The sequence below is a fragment of the Schistocerca cancellata genome, chromosome 6 (assembly GCF_023864275.1).
Source record: "Schistocerca cancellata isolate TAMUIC-IGC-003103 chromosome 6, iqSchCanc2.1, whole genome shotgun sequence".
NCBI classification, from domain to species: Eukaryota; Metazoa; Arthropoda; class Insecta; order Orthoptera; family Acrididae; genus Schistocerca; species Schistocerca cancellata.
This window is the reverse complement of record NC_064631.1, coordinates 605,061,989-605,079,838: the sequence shown is the minus strand read 5'-3', so window position 1 is coordinate 605,079,838 and position 17,850 is coordinate 605,061,989. Positions and strand designations below refer to the sequence as shown.

Sequence of the window (17,850 nt, the reverse complement as noted above, 5' to 3'; positions counted from 1 at the left end):
TCTCGTTTCTCCACGGGTTTGGCATTGTTTTACGGGGTAGTTTTATGTTCCGGTATGATGATAGTCACTAAATGTTGGTGTACGTGTATCTGAGACAGGACGTTGGTATTTACCCAGTTGGACGTCGCAAGCTAACGCGCACATCTGTCAGGGCACCTACACACATTAATGCATAATGTAAACCTACACATACTATTAGCTGACATTGTTGTTATTATCACTGTAAAAACGTAGACGCTGCAGCACGTTAAAAGTGGGAGTGATTGCAAATTTTATTGGAGGAGGGTGAAGTACGAAACTGTAAGCTGTACACACCCAGAAATAAAATATGTAATTATGTAAGAAATAGCGTGCGATGAATGATTTTTTTTTTTTTTTTTTTTTTTTTTTTTTTTTTTTTTTTTTTGCAACGATTCGACTTGTCTCTGATTGGATAGTTGTATACTTCACGTCGTGGGAGTACCAACTGCGCCCCTTCGCCAAAATGACTTTTTTACAAAACTAAAAAAATATTAACAACTGTATAAAGAAACCTCGTGTGTAGCAACAAGAAAGTTATTATTAAGTTTTTCTTGTTTGCCGTGTCACCTTTTTTGTAAGGCAGTAAATTCGCCTGCAACAGGATATTGAGGCTCCCACTGGTGAAAACAAAGGAATGGGAGAGGGCAAATTGAATGGAACTTTGTGCCGTGTTGAGTTGCTGATTAATCTACTTTCCGAGTTAGATTCTATTGAAAACGGAAAGGTATTAAGTAAACTTCGAAAGTTAAGTTCGTACATTGAGTAATGGTATCGGTAGCGCTATATCGACTAGCGTTATTTATATAAGAGTAATGTACGATAGTTGTTAAACTCGTGTAACACAAATACATACTTGGGAGCATCTCGGTTATACCACGACATGTAATGTCCACATAAAACGAAAAATGACTTTACTTCAACTGGCAATACTTAACGCAAAATGTTTCAATCGACAAAATAGAAACAATGTATGCATCAGAGAAGAAAGTATTTCCATATGTTACATGTTTTGCTTACGTAATTGTTTTCTACTCTAGAGATCAGGTATGACGTGGGATTCGGTGCCAAAGTACTGTTATACCACAAGGGAGACATGTATTACACAACACAATTCTATCATTAGTTGAGGGGGAAAAAATATCGTCACTTTTTTTGTGAATTTTCACGGCTAGCCGGTAGTGTAGAATGAAGCCACTTTCAATGGCAGTCAATGAAAACCTGTTAACGCCATTTGTCCGCGAAAACTCGTAATTCCAGTAACTCCGCAACCAAAGAGATTTGAAAGTGCATGGGTTTCTCATATCTGTCAATGAAAAGGCTTGTACTATACAGTTCAGACAGGCTGCAACTTTCTATACCACGAAATATTATTTTTTTAAGAGACAGTTTTGCTTCACCGGCAAAATTTAACAAAACAGTTACGAGGGTCTCATTAACGACCATCGTGTTTCATATTCATTAATTTTTGAACATTAGAGAGCAAATTTTTGCCATTGTAATAACGTTTTTGATTTCATTTACAATTGACATCACAGTGCCACTATAAAAACAAATCCAGACTATCCTCTAGTCCCCAATGAATTTAAAATAGATTCGATGAAAAACAGTCTGACACTACGGGAGTTACACTTATAGTCTCCGACAGTCATTTAAACTGACAGACGGTTTGCTGGTATTTCTTTATGAAACAAATAATCTTTCCCGAGTGTTACGTGATTTCTTGTTATTTTGAATAGTTCAAACTGTTCCATTCCCTGTCCACATATATGTGAACTGGCTGCCCAGTAGCTTCTCATGAATTTTATCCAAAGTTAAAATTCTAGTTGCCATGTCATGAATACCTATAAGTCAATGACACCCCATTATGACACCTACATATGTACTCAGCAAATATCTGCGATACCTTCGTTCATCATCATGTTCCATACATCCAATCAAGAAGGAGACTCCTCAGGCATGTGGAAACATTCATTCAGTAACTAACCCACTCCTACTTTCCAAACCCCACAAACGCTACCCTGCATATGTTGCTGGACTATCGTCTCTGACAAAAAGGCCCCAATGGATAACTACTGTTTAGGGTTTGTTTGGAGCAGGAATGTTTCATTCCCCAGTGGGGTGTGTTTTTTATATAACTCCTGAGTTTGGCCTATGGTGTACTTGGGTGGTTCAGTTTCTGAGCGCTATTCCCACTGAAAACTAGAGTTCATTATGTCATATTTCATACGTCTTAATCAGAGACACACCATTAGAGATCACACAAAGGAATAAAGAGCAATTTATTTCTTTTGTATCATCACAGATAAATCAGAAACCCATCACATCATCTTGTCACCATGAGGGCACTGGAGCAAGTGTAACATGTTAGTGCTGTGAAATTCATCATACATTCCAGTTCTCTGACAGCCCATCAGTCAGCTACTTTTATTATTTATTTATCCATTTGCCACAACAGTATGGGACCTGTCAATTACATTACAGAAATAGTGTAGGCATATATGAAGCCTATACAAAGCAGGGTAAGATTAGACAAGAACAGGGCAGGAAGACGGTCGTTGCTTATCAATGAAACCATATCAGCATTCACCTACATAAACATGCAAAAAACCATGTCAGGAAGCCCAGTTGGGAAATGAACCCAGCTCTTCCCGTATCAGTGCATTAACACTGGTTTAGTCACCATGCTCCGTGTATGATTCAGATAGAGAAGGAGCCTACAACATGCACAAGTAGTATGATCAGTTATATAAAGCAAACAGGAAACTTTGTTATATTACACTTCTGAAAGAAATTTGTAAATCTATTATTTAATGTTAATGGAAAAAAATAGTGCCAACCACACATGAACACCTGGTAAAACTATATTCATCACAACTATTCTTGCAACACATCCCTTCTCTGAGGAGGTGAAGTGCACTGAATCTGAAGCAGAGAAAACAGATGATCAACAGCAGAAACATTCTTGTGCAAAAACACACACAGGTCGTACATGTGTTAACAGATTACATGGTATTCAACAATATATAGGGGCCAAGTACCTCTGTAAACTGACATATTCACTTACATGGTTGAAACTCTTCTCAAGAAGAAATGTTTTTAACTCTTCTCTTAAAGATGTTTTCTTCTCCAACCTCTTTGAGTATGAGTTATTTTTGCTCACTCCACATGGAGAATCCAACATTTGTTGTTGTTGTTGTGGTCTTCAGTCCTGAGACTGGTTTGATGCAGCTCTCCATGCTACTCTATCCTGTGCAAGCTTCTTCATCTCCCAGTACCTACTGCAACCTACATCCTTCTGAATCTGCTTAGTGTATTCATCTCTTGGTCTCCCTCTACGATTTTTACCCTCCACACTGCCCTCCAATACTAAATTGGTGATCCCTTGATGCCTCAGAACATGTCCTACCAACCGATCCCTTCTTCTGGTCAAGTTGTGCCACAAACTTCTCTTCTCCCCAATCCTATTCAATACTTCCTCATTAGTTATGTGATTTACCCATCTAATCTTCAGCATTCTTCTGTAGCACCACATTTCAAAAGCTTCTATTCTCTTCTTGTCCAAACTATTTACCGTCCATGTTTCACTTCCATACATGGCTACACTCCATACAAATACTTTCAGAAATGACTTCCTGACACTTAAATCTATACTCGATGTTAACAAATTTCTCTTCTTCAGAAATGCTTTCCTTGTGATTGCCAGTTTACATTTTATATCCTCTCTACTTCGACCATCATCAGTTATTTTGCTCCCCAAATAGCAAAACTCCTTTACTACTTTAAGTGTTTCATTTCCTAATCTAATACCCTCAACATCACCCGACTTAATTCGACTACACTCCATTATCCTTGTTTTGCTTTTGTTGATGTTCTTCTTATATCCTCCCTTCAAGACACCATCCATTCCGTTCAGCTGCTCTTCCAAGTCCTTTGCTGTCTCTGACAGAATTACAATGTCATCGGCGAACCTCAAAGTTTTTATTTCTTCTCCATGGATTTTAATACCTACTCCGAATTTTTCTTTTGTTTCCTTTACTGCTTGCTCAATATACAGATTGAATAACATTGGGGAGAGACTACAACCCTGTCTCACTCCCTTCCCAACCACTGCTTCCCTTTCATGTCCCTCGACTCTTATAACTGCCATCTGGTTTCTGTACAAATTGTAAATAGCCTTTCGCTCCCTGTATTTTACCCCTGCCACCTTTAGAATTTGAAAGAGAGTATTCCAGTCAACATTGTCAAAAGCTTTCTCTAAGTCTACAAATGCTAGAAACGTAGGTTTGCCTTTCCTTAATCTTTCTTCTAAGATAAGTCGTAAGGTCAGTATTGCCTCACGTGTTCCAGTATTTCTACGGAATCCAAACTGATCTTCCCCGAGGTTGGCTTCTACTAGTTTTTCCATTCGTCTGTAAAGAATACGTGTTACTATTTTGCAGCTGTGGCTTATTAAACTGATTGTTTGGTAATTTTCACATCTGTCAACACCTGCTTTCTTTGGGATTGGAATTATTATATTCTTCTTGAAGTCTGAGGGTATTTCCCCTGTTCCATACATCTTGCTCACCAGATGGTAGAGTTTTGTCAGGACTGGCTCTCCCAAGGCCGTCAGTAGTTCTAATGGAATGTTGTCTACTCCGGGGGCCTTGTTTCGACTCAGGTCTTTCAGTGCTCTGTCAAACTCTTCATGCAGTATCGTATCTCCCATTTCATCTTCATCTACATCCTCTTCCATTTCCATAATATTGTCCTCAAGTACATCGCCCTTGTATAGACCCTCTATATACTCCTTCCACCTTTCTGCTTTCCCTTCTTTGCTTAGAACTGGGTTTCCATCTGAGCTCTTGATGTTCATACAAGTGGTTCTCTTATCTCCAAAGGTCTCCTTAATTCTCCTGTAGGCAGTATCTATCTTACCCCTAGTGAGATAAGCCTCTACATCCTTACATTTGCCCTCTAGCCATCCCTGCTTAGCCATTTTGCACTTCCTGTCGATCTCATTTTTGAGATGTTTGTATTCCTTTTTGCCTGCTTCATTTACTGCATTTTTATATTTTCTCCTTTCATCAATTAAATTCAATATTTCTTCTGTTACCCAAGGATTTCTACTAGCCCTCGTCTTTTTACCTACTTGATCCTCTGCTGCCTTCACTACTTCATCCCTCAAAGCTACCCATTCTTCTTCTACTGTATTTCTTTCCCCCATTCCTGTCAATTGTTCCCTTATGCTCTCCCTGAAACTCTGTACAACCTCTGGTTCTTTCAGTTTATCCAGGTCCCATCTCTTTAAATTCCCACCTTTTTGCAGTTTCTTCAGTTTTAATCTACAGGTCAGATCCAATAGATTGTGGTCAGAGTCCACATCTGCCCCTGGAAATGTCTTACAATTTAAAACCTGGTTCCTGATACCTTTTAGTATCTACGGGGTTCTTCCATGTATACAACCTTCTATCATGATTCTTAAACCAAGTGTTAGCTATGATTAAGTGGTGCTCTGTGCAAAATTCTACCAGGCAGCTTCCTCTTTCATTTCTTAGCCCCAATCCATATTCACCTACTACGTTTCCTTCTCTCCCTTTACCTACACTTGAATTCCAGTCACCCATTACTATTAAATTTTCGTCTCCCTTCACTATCTGAATAATTTCTTTTATCTCATCATACATTTCTTCAATTTCTGCGTCATCTGCAGAGTTAGTTGGCATATAAACTTGTACTAGGTGTAGTAGGTGTGGGCTTCGTATCTATCTTGGCCACAATAATGCGTTCACTATGCTGTTTGTAGTAGCTTACCCGCATTCCTATTTTCCTATTCATTATTAAACCTACTCCTGCATTACCCCTATTTGACTTAGTGTTTATAACCCTGTAGTCATCTGACCAGAAGTCTTGTTCCTCCTGCCACCGAACTTCGCTAATTCCCACTATATCTAACTTTAACCTATCCATTTCCCTTTTTAAATTTTCTAACCTACCTGCCCGATTAAGGGATCTGACATTCCACGCTCCGATCCGTAGAATGCCAGTTTTCTTTCTCCTGATAACGACATCCTCTTGAGTAGTCCCCGCCCGGAGATCCGAATGGGGGACTATTTTACCTCCGGAATATTTTACCCAAGAGGATGCCATCATCATTTAATCATACAGTAAAGCTGCATGCCCTCGGGAAAAATTACGGCCATAGTTTCCCCTTGCTTTCAGCCGTTCGCAGTACCAACACAGCAAGGCCGTTTTGGTTATTGTTACAAGGCCAGATCAGTCAATCATCCAGACTGTTGCCCTTGCAGCTACTGAAAAGGCTGCTGCCCCTCTTCAGGAACCACACGTTTGTCTGGCCTCTCAACAGATACCCCTCTGTTGTGGTTGTACCTCCGGTACGGCTATCTGTATCGCTGAGGCACGCAAGCCTCCCCACCAACGGCAAGGTCCATGGTTCATGGGGAGGGTCCAACAGTTACATGTGTAATAACTGTAGCAATTGCTATTAGTTTGCAAGTCTCTAAGATTAGATCTTGTCATCAACACGTTTGTATATGTATAGGGAGGCTACTGTAAGCATGTATAGCTTTTTAAATAGGGGCTTGCAGCAAGCCCTTGTAGAGTTGTGTGACAAGATTCGAGCAGCCCTTCTCTGTAACATAAAAATTTTATTTATGTGACTATCAGTTTTATCACAAAAAAGCTATTTCATAAACTTGCAAGGGACAGGAGGTAACCAAACTAAACCATTCTAGCACCTTCTGAGGAGCGTAGTTTAGAAATGATTCTTGAAACAAAACATGCCATGCTGAGTCTCTGGGAGAGTTCCTGTTACATGGACTTTCCAGTTTAAGCTTTGATCAACATACATTTCTAAAACATTTGTAGATCATAGTCTTTGTAACTCACTTCCACCTAGTATGAGTTGGAGATCTTGGGTTTGATTCATTTTCCCAAATTGAATGTAATTTTTTTTTGCAACAGGTCAGGCACTTGGTACTGAATTATGTATGCAGTGACTTGACCAGATGCAGATAGAGATTCTCTAACATCATTCACTATTACGCAAGTGTCATTTGCAAACAACACGATCTTAGCTGCAGTTTCTATGGTTTGTACATCAATTATATAAGTAAAGAACAGAAGGAGGTGTGACAAACTACCTCTTGGCACACGTAGTTCAACATTCTTTGGGTCATATACTAATCTGATTTTATGATTAGAATAAGCTGAGGTGAGTTTTACAATCTGTGATTCTACACACATAAAAAAAGTTTTGCATCACCTCAGTTCTAAGAGTTCTGGAACCTGTACAGAAAATTGGAATAGAGATCAACATAAACATTATTTTCACCCTTTTTATGGCTCATGAAAACCACACATTGCATTTTGTACCACTATAGAGGGAGACCTTCAGAGGTGGTGGTCGAAATTGCTGTACACACTGGTACCCCTAATACCCAGTAGCATGTCCTCTTGCATTGATGCATGCCTGTATTTGTCATGGCATACTATCCACAAGTTCATCAAGGCACTGTTGGTCCAGATTGTGCCACTCCTCAACGGTGATTCAGCGTAGATCCCTGAGTGGTTGGTGGGCCACATAGTCCATAGACATCCCTTTTCAATCTATCCCAGGGATGTTTGATAGGTTTCATTTCTGAAGAACATCCTGGCCCTCTAGTTGAGCGCTGTCATTATCTTGAAGGAAGTCATTCACAAGATGTGCACAATGGTGGCGCTAATTGTCATCCAGGAAGATGAATGCCTCGCCAATATCCTACCGATATGGTTGCACTACCGGTCAGAGGATGGCGTATTGTACAGCCATTGTGGCATCTTCCACGGCCACCAGCGACGAACGTTGGTGCCACATAATGCCACCCCAAAACAGCAGAGAACCTCTACCTCACTGCACTTGCTGAACAGTGTGTCTAAGGCATTCAGCCTGACCGGGTTGCCTCCAAACACGTCTACGACGATTGTCTGGTTGAAGGCATATGCGACACTCATTGCTGAAGAGAACCTGATGCCAAGCCTGAGCAGTCCATTCGGCATGTTGTTGGGCCCATCTGTACTGCGTTGCATGGTGTCGTTGCTGCAAAGATGGAACTCGCCATGGACATCGGGAGTGAAGTTGCTCATCATGCAGCCTATTACACACAATCTAAGTCATAACATGATGAAGTGTGGCTGCACGAAAAACATTATTCAACATGATGGCATTGCTGTCAGGGTTCCTCCGAGCCATAATCTGTAGGTAGCGGAAATCCTCTGCGGTTGTAGTCCGTGGGCAGCCTGAGCGAGGCATGTCAGTGACAGTTCCTGTCCCTCTGTCTCCTCCATGTCCGAACAACATCTCTTTGATTCACTGTGAGACACCTGGACACTTCCCTTGTTGAGAGCCCTTCCTGGTACAAAGTAACAATACGGACACAATTGAGCCGTGGTATTGACTGTCTATGCGTGGTTGAACTACAGACAACACGAGCCATGTACCTCCTTCCTGGTGAAATGACTGGAACTGATCGTCTGCCGGACCCCCTAGGTCTATTAGGCACTGCTAATGTGTGGTTGTTTACATCTTTGGGTGGGTTTAGTGACATCTCTGAACAGTCAAAGGCATTGTGTCTGTGATACAATATCCACAGTCAACGTCTATCTTCAGAAGTTCTGGGAACTGGGGTGATGCAAAACATTTTTTTTATGTGTGTATTTTGCAAGTATACTTGAAAACACTTGTTTACTATCCATTTTATTGCCATTGCGTCTAGCTTTTCTAAAAAGATTTCTTGACTTAACAATATCAAAAGCTTCAGAAAGATGTAAGTTAACCCTTACAACACTGAAGTTGTTATCTAGGTTTCTAATTATTTGATTTGTATAAACCATGATTGCTGTTTCTGTGCTTTGACCTTTGTAAAAGCCATATTGATTATATTCAGTACTTTGCAGTCATTTAAGAATTTGGTGAATTATGGTTTCATTAATGTCACAAATACCTCAGAACATGCTGAGGGGAGTGATGTGGGTCGATAATTTTCAACTTTATGCCTCCAGCACTCTTGAATAAATTGAATTTTTTAAACTGTGGGTGAACACTCCCTCAGTGAATGATAAATTACATTGTTTCCATCTCTTCATTGGCTATGCTGTATCCCTTTTTCCAGATTGGTTGAAATGTAGTGCTTCCCATGGCAGGTGCTCAGGTGGCATCCTTTTGTTGCTGTCATACTATTTTCATTTTTTGGTAAGTGTCTCATCTCTTCTGCCGTTGTTTTTACATCTAGTTTTTGTCTTGTATCTTCACTTTGCAGTCTCTCTCTCTTGGTGTCAGTCCAAGAAGTGACCTCAGAAACCTCATCTCAGTTGCTTCAATTCTTCATTCATCTCTTATTTTTAGGATTCTGTTTTTACTACCATATATAAGAACTGGCTTAGCTACCATGTTGTGCAATCTTTGTGTTATCTGTTTTCTCATAGTACTACCAATATACCTCCATATACAACCATTTATAGCAGTATATTTCTGTGTATCTTGAACAAAAAGTGAAGTAGATTTGTGTATTGATGTATCTGCCCCCAAGGTATTTAAATAAATTTACCTGTTCTGTTATTTTATTGTTTATCACTATTTTGGCTCTTCTTATATGTTTCCCTTCCACTTCCATTAATTTTGCTTTATTTACAGTTATAACCATATGGTAAACTTGTAAAATGTTATTCCATACAAACACTTTTCTTGTAAAACGCTTTCACTGTCTGCTAGGAGAACTTGGTTGTCGCAAATAAAATAATGTTAAGAAATTTGTTCTTTCCCAGTTTAAAATATTTTGTCTACAAGACATTTCCATTTTTTTATTCTTGTGGGGCTCTTTAAATAAGAGTAAACTTTGCAAGGGTTGTATTGAAGTCACCACAGATGATTGTAATTGCTTTTTCAATAAACAAAATGTCCAGCAGAGACTCTAATTTGTTAATGAAAATGTCTATGTCCCCACTAGCTGATCTATATACAGCTACAGTTATTACGTTACCCAGCTGCCCATGAAACTGAACAGCAGCAGCTTAAAGATTCTTTTCAATAATCAGTGCTTCTGCCTTACACCTCTGTTTATATTCAATATTAGGTTTAAGAAAAATACAAACTTCCCCACTTTTAGCATACTTTGTACAGAACTGACTAGACAAATTATCATGATTAATATTAACAGTACCTAATTCACAATCCTTACACCTGTGTACCATAATACACATACAGTCAATATTGGAATTATTAACTGCAACTTCAGGTTCAAAAGATATGCTTCTCAAACTATGAATATTATAGATTAAAATATGAAAACTTCTAAATTAGAGACTAGTTACAGTTGTGCTTACACTTTGCTGTGTGATATCTGACCCTGTTTTGAGGCTGATAACCAAAAATTCTTGAGCACAACAGGTTTTCTGTACCTTGTAAGCATTTTTTTGCTGCATTGTAATGCTCACTGCAGCAGCTATTGGTGAGGATGGATCTTTTGTTGCCAGTGAAGGGTCTTTTTCCATTACAGCTGATGTCATGCCTCTGGCTGCTGGTGTAGTATCCTCTGTTGCCAATGTTGGGTCCTCTGCTGCTGGTGTAAGGTCTTCTGCTGGAGGTGACCTACTTTCATCTGCAGATGTCCTGGCTTCTACTGTAGATGACCTGGTTTCTGCTGTAGATGATGTAACCTCGACTGCAAGTGACCTGACTCAGCTGCTGTGGACCATGACATATTTCCCTCTGCCACAAGTGAGATGAAGACCTTTCAGAATTACTGTCTGCTGAAACATGGCTATCTGCTATAACATGGGAATTAATAAGTGTTTGGTGCTACAGCATACAGATTTCTGTGTAGGCACAATCCGTATCACTCCAAGCAGGAGGGTTACCTTCATAGTCTTGGATTTTATTGAATTTAGCGTATGTTAAAATTCACCAGAGTAAGTAAGAAACACATATTTTTTTGTTTTCTCCAAAAAAATTCCTGTCCTGAGATACAGGCCTCCAAAGATGACACTGCGAACACCATTTCGAAGATGCAAATTTTGGAAAAATTTTTAAAATGCTGTATCTCTTTAACAGTTCTAGATTTTTGTTAGAGTTTTTTTATTTGAAAGATAATTGCTTTGTCATTACAGTGGTAGCCTCCATTTGGACATATCTGCCAAAGTTCTTTTACTGTCGCCATTTGAATTCTTTTTTATAATTTATAGAATTTTTTTTTTCAAAAAGTTATATTTTTGCTGTCGATTAGTACCATGTAGTACTATATTCTCTGTAAAGGAGAGCTGCCAAAGTTCTTTTACTGTCGCCATTTGAATTCTTTTTTATAATTTATAGAATTTTTTTTTTCAAAAAGTTATATTTTTTCTGTCGATTAGTACCATGTAGTACTATATTCTCTGTAAAGGAGAGCTTCCACTTTTAAGTTGGACAGGTTTTATTTTAAAAAAATCATTTTTTTAGACTTTCAAGGGTTATTTCTATTGTCTTTGTCACAGTTTCTTATCACTTTGTTTGTTTCAGTTATTTCTTTTCACTTTCATTGTTACAGATATTTCTTACACTTTCTTCACTTAAAACTTCCGGACTGATAGGCCGTGGTCGAAGTATAAAAGTATATTTCTTACACTTTGTTGTGGTGTCTTGTCAGTTTCTTTGCCATGGTTGTTCATTGCAGGTTTCTGTATTGTAATTGTTCAGTGCTAATTTGTTTACGGAAGAGGCTTCTAAGAAACCTGAGGCCATTGAGTGAGTTCTGTGTTTTCATGAGGAATTTGCCAGTTGACACAATTGCAGTGTGCTTTGCGAAAAGGACTGTTTGAAATGTCTTCTGACTGGGGCCACAGGAGAGTGAAGTGTGCTCACTATTTGCATATCCATAAAAGAGTGATATATAAGACAAATAAAAAAACGGACTTTGTTCAGGTTGGGAATAAGTGACCTCATTTGGAGACTCTGTTTCAAAGTTTGACAGAATAACAACAATGATAATATCTGAACAAGGTGAAGCCTCCCATGGTGCAGATGATGCAGATTTTGCATCAATAGAGGAAGAATTAAATACCCTGAATCGGCCAACTATAGAGATAGGTGTTAGTCCTGTTAAGAAACTGTGATCAGTGAAATCGAGTCATAAGCTCTATGCATCAAGAAAGTGCAGGGAAATTACTATAGCTGTGGATGAATACACTACAGCAAAACTGACCACACTCTTCAAAATAGGAATTCCATCTTCAGGAGAAAATGAACCAAAGCACTCTTGCTCCTCTTGCCAGGAATTTTTCACAAATATCAATTCAGCTGTTGAATATTGTGAATCCTACAGTGAAAAGGTGCAAGTTTTAACTATTATTCCAGAGACATTTCCAAAGAAAACTGTTTTGAACCATATTCCATCAGTATCAAAGTACATGATAGACAAATCAAGAAATGTGAGGTCTGTAAAAGGAATGTTTGGAAGACCAGATCCCTATTATGGTCATCCTGTTGAAGCAGATCAAGTTCAAATAGTGCAGTCATTTTATCTGGAAGATAAATGGGACTGTTCTTGCCAGAGTGCCTTCAAAAAAGACACTATAACTGTAACAGTTGAAGGTCAAAAAGTTGTGGAAGTGAAGAGGTACATGACTTGCAGTATTACAGAAACTTTTGCAATTTATAAGAGTAACTATACAACTTCAAATATCGGAAGATCAAAATTTTATGCACTATGACCTAAGTGGGTAGTTACACACCCACCTAGAGAGGTATGTTTGTGTGTATACTGAGTGTATTTTGAACTTTGTGTGATAACTTTGAAGAACTTAATATATGACACTTTGATTGGTCACGTGAAGTCATTAGTAGTTTGTGACATAAATCGAGAGACTTGTTTGTTGCAAGAATGTGGTGACTGCCCTGGAAAGGGAGGACTGTCTTTACAGACACTTGGCGTGGAAGACGTAGCAGAAAACTCTGCAGAAATTACATATGCAACATGGGAGGAAAATAAATTAATTAAAAAAACTGTTGCCTTTTTCATTGATGGACTTGGTAAACGGTTAGTGAAAGCAGTAACACACCAGCATCTCAAGAAATTGCAACAACAACATACTGCAGAAGTGAAAGGGTGTGTACAGGCTGAAGAACTATGTTTAGTGCTTCACTGTGATTTTGCTGAGAACTGGTCTGTAAATCTCCCATAAGAAGTACTAGGGTATCATTGGAGTAATGACCAGGTTTCAATTTTTACAGAAGTGACGTATTTTCAAAACAAGACCACAAGTGTTGCAGTTATAAGTGATGACACAGGCTGTGACCCAGCAGATGCTTTGCTAGCAATGCGCAATATTCTTCAACTGCAAACAGGGGCAGAGAATATCATCATTATTTCTGATGGTGCTCCTAGTCATATTAAAAATTGTTACCAGCTGTTTGAACTGAATAAGTTGCTTGTGCCAACTGACTGGGTATACAGTGTTACTGGTCACGGGAAAGGGCCTTGTGATGGTGTAGGAGGCCTGCTGAAGCACCATGTTACAAAACATAATCTTTCCATACCAAATACAGCTGTGATTCAGAATGCTGAAGATTTTACGAGAGTCATGAAATCTTACATAGCCACAGCTTTCATTCTTTTGTCCAAAGAGGAAATTGAAGAATTGTGTGAGCAGAAAAAGGAAGAATGGTCCAAACAAACAACTCTGATGAAAGGAATTCGGAAGACACATTTTTGGACTCAAAATGATGGGTGAACTTATATTGCACGCCCTTTAAAGACCAAGAAGGAAGAAATTTCGTTCGTTCAGCCAACACCTCAGAAACAGCAGGATAATATTCAGATACACAACCTGAGAAGGGGGAGGTTTGTGATGTGTGTATGATTGTGACTGGTGGATTGCAGACATAAAAGACATCAGTTATGAGTTAAACGAAATTGCAGTGAACTTTATGCTACCACATGGATCAGCTGCTGGATATAGAGTCCCAGTTGAAGGACAGCAACAATGCCATCAGTGCTCACTTCCTGTTAACAATGTTTTGAAGATTGTAAGTGCTCCAGTTCCTATTGGTTCAACAGGAAGGCATCACTCTATATCAAAGGAAGACCCTGAAGCAGTGGAACACATTTTTAGTTCATTGACTGGCTAATTTCAGTACAAAAGAGAGTGCAAAGAAGTTGTATAAATTGAAACCTTTAAGTCTTTGGACCTTTCACATACATTTTGGCACCATTTAAAATGCTTGATAAATGAGTCTCTTACTCATCTTTCAAAACTAAAATTGTGTTAGGTTTTGATTTTTATGATCCTGTTATGTGATAAAGTGGTAATAAAAACTTCAATTGTTTATAAAACCTGTTCAACCTAAAAGTGGAAGCTCTCCTTTTCAGGGAATGTAGAACTATATAGTACTAAACAACAGAAAAAACAAAAAGTTTATGGACCGGCATTTTTGAAACAAGATTTTTTTTCCATAAATTATAAAAAAAGTTCAGACCACTATAGTACAAGAACTTTGATAGATAAGTCCAAATTAAGGATTTCTTTGTAATCATAAAGCAATTAATAATCGGCAGCCAATGCTGTACAATCGCATTAAAGTCATGAGATGTTCAATTGACTCTTTTATTAGAACATGTTACGCATTTCGGGATTACACCCATCTTCAGACATCTGTTACAAAAAAGTACAAAAAACAAGTGAACAACACATTCAACATGTCTTAGCTTTACAGAAAATGAGATTGAGTCATATGAGTTACATACCACAAACTTCAACTCCTTCCTAACCAACCAAATGTGCAGCCTTGACAACTCAAAGAAAGTGTCCAATAACATATCTTCACAGACTAATGGCAAAATCATCAAGAGGGTGATTACCGAGGTTAAGAATGGATGTGATATAGCAAAAGTTCTCAAAATTTTGTAGGCCGATATAGCTGTGGCAACTTGTAACGCACTAATGCAAGCTAGACATATGCCATATTTTCCAGGTACATTTTCTGAAACTGTGAAGAAACTAAATTTAAAATTAGAGGACAATAAGATCTTAATAGTCAAAACTGATAAAGGAAACTCCCTTGTGTTGATTAAGGATAGTGACTACATTGCTAAGACCCTGAGATTTTTCAGTGAAAAGCCCCTAACTCAGTTTAGCCGAGATATTAAAAAATGTATTAATGACTCACATTTCCTGTTTGACTCAGCTGTAAAGAGAAAGAGGCTTTTCATGATGAATCCCAAAATGCCACAGTTGAGGGCTCAAATTAAGCTCCATAAAATTGAGAAACCCCTGCGTCCAATTATTAGTGCTTGTTCAAGCCCAGATTACTATATGAATAGATTTTGACACGATAAACTGAAAGAATATTATACTTTTAAGGAGACCTTTAGTGTTTGTAATAGTTTTGAGATTGTTGGCCTTCTACAAAATATTAGGGTGCCCAAGGGGCTGTGTTAGTCTCATTTGATGTAGTTAATTTGTATACGGACATCCCGGTCAATGAGACACTGGAGATTCTTCACAAAAATTTGCCAAGGAATGGTAAGATGGTTTATAATGAAGTCGTCGAGTTTATGGAGTAGTTACAACTGACCTTGTCATTTAATTGTTTTCCATTTAATGGCAGAGTTAAGGGAATGTTTTGGGCTATTGTGGACACGTGAGAGAGGAAATGCTGACATAATACACGATCAGTGTTGCCAACAAACATGCAACATTTAGCTTCACCACGCAATTATGATACAACTACTGCTAGATTCCAGCGGTAATGGAAAAACAAGATAGTTGAGTCAATACGTGATAAAGAGCCCCAGCCACCACCTTTTCTTGTGCCGCTTATAACTCAGTCCCATCTTTTTGCATGAATTCCCATTGTACTGTATTGAGCAACAATATCAGTCGTCAACCTCTTAAATTAAAACACTGAGTCTCGAAGAACATGCTCAGTCATAATCGAGGAAAAGTCACCCATTTCTGGATAGTGAACTCTTATTGGCTGGCGACTTGTTAAGTCACCCAAGAGCCAGTACACCCACCACACCACACTAACATAAGTAAAATGAGCTTGCATACTGGATGTATGGAGTGGGGGAGTGTCCCTTCAATGACGGGAGTGCAAGTAGAGACGAAAGCATTTTGTGAAGTGCTGAAAATATGCTTTTCATGCAAATGAAGTGCTATGACAGAGATGTCACCTGGAAATAGAAGAAGGGTTAATTTGAGCAAAGAAGCCACTGACAGGGAGATTGAAATGATAGTAAGGATAGGACAGGCTAACGGGTACTCAGAAAAATTTATACAAGAGTTTGGAGCTAAAATTCTTAGCAAGACACAGCAGCTGGGCCACCAAAAACTATATAGTAAGTTTGTGTCAATGGAGTATGTTGCACCATGTTGCCAAAAAATAACTATAACCTTCAGGAGGGCTGACATTCATGTAGGCTTCCATACAAGGAAGAAGTTGGGGGAAATAATGCGACATCAGGAAGATGGGAAATCAGATAAGTTTCAGCAATCCGGTGTATATGAAATTAAATGTGGAGTATGTGCTGGGACATACATTGACCAGACGGGTAGGGATTTTGCCACAAGGCTTATAGAACATAACTATAGTAATAATAGTGGGATGGGGTGCCATATGAGGGAGACTGGCGATAAGCTGGCCCCAATAGAAGATAGCTTAAGGATTCTGCATTTAGAACCAAAAGGGAAGATTTTGGCTGTAATTCGATAGGCGGATGGCTGCCGCTGACGTGGTTGCTGTTGGCTTTAATAGATGGCTCCTAAGACACTTGCATATGTGAGCTGATCACTGGGATTTAGTTTATGATGGATACTGTTGGTTATACTTAATTTGGTGGTATTCTTTTAGAGATTTGGGAGGCTGAAATGTTTATTCATGAAGGAACTCCTCCCCCCCCCCCCCCCTGCCCCTCCCCGCCCCCTACCCACCCTCTCCCCCCAAATTATTTATATTATATTGACATATGGTTTGAGTTGTGCTTAGTGCCACTACTGACTTTAGGTGTAGTATGGCAATGTAAAAATTTGGAGTTCTTAAATTAAAAAAAAAAAATGCTTTAGTGTTAACGTGTACAGAAGTACCATTCCAGTTGCTAGTCATAATTACAACCTGTTAGGTGCTACATTCTGAGTATATTATTACTAAATTACATGTGAACGCTTGGAGCACATGACCATGCAATGCCCCCTACCGAGGGTGCTTCGCTGCTAGTTGACTTGTTTAGCGTCAGTATATGCTCTGCTTCAAGACTGCTTGTGTTGCAGTTATAATCATATGTTATTGGACACTTTCTTTGAGTTGTCAAGGCTGCATGCCCGGTTGGTTAGGAAGGAGTTGAAGTGTGTGGTATGTAACTCATATGACCCGATCTCATTTTCTGTAACATTGAGACGTGTTGAATGTGCTGTTCACTTATGTTTTGTACTTTTTTGTAACAGATGTCTGAAGATGGGTGTAATCCCGAAACACGTAACATGTTGTAATAAAAAGAGTCAATTGAACATCTCATGACTTTATTATGATTGTAGAGCATTGGTTGCCAATTATTAACATAAAAATGATTACAGGCCTCAGAGGGGTTTTTATGTCCTGTATATCATAAAGCAATTATCTTTCAAATAAAAAAGCCAACAAAATGTGTACAATATTTTAAAATTTTTTTTGTAAAATTTGCATCTTCAAAGTGGTATGCGCAGTGTCATCTTTGAAGGGCCGTATCTCGGAGCAGAATTTTTTTTGGAGAAAACAAAGAAATACGTGTTCCTTACTTAGTCCTTAGTTTCAACATATGCTAAATTCAATAACATCCGAGACTA

General features: G+C 38.7%; 1 protein-coding gene across 1 annotated transcript in view; it reads left to right on the top strand.

Moving 5' to 3' along the window:
• The first annotated feature begins 664 nt into the window (after positions 1-664).
• LOC126088113 (golgin subfamily A member 8Q-like) overlaps positions 665-17,850 on the top strand; it is a 202,781-nt gene continuing 185,595 nt past the window's right edge. The window contains exon 1 of the mRNA XM_049906211.1: positions 665-745. The gene's annotated coding sequence lies outside the window, so the exon portion shown is untranslated. The remainder of the gene's footprint in view (positions 746-17,850) is intronic.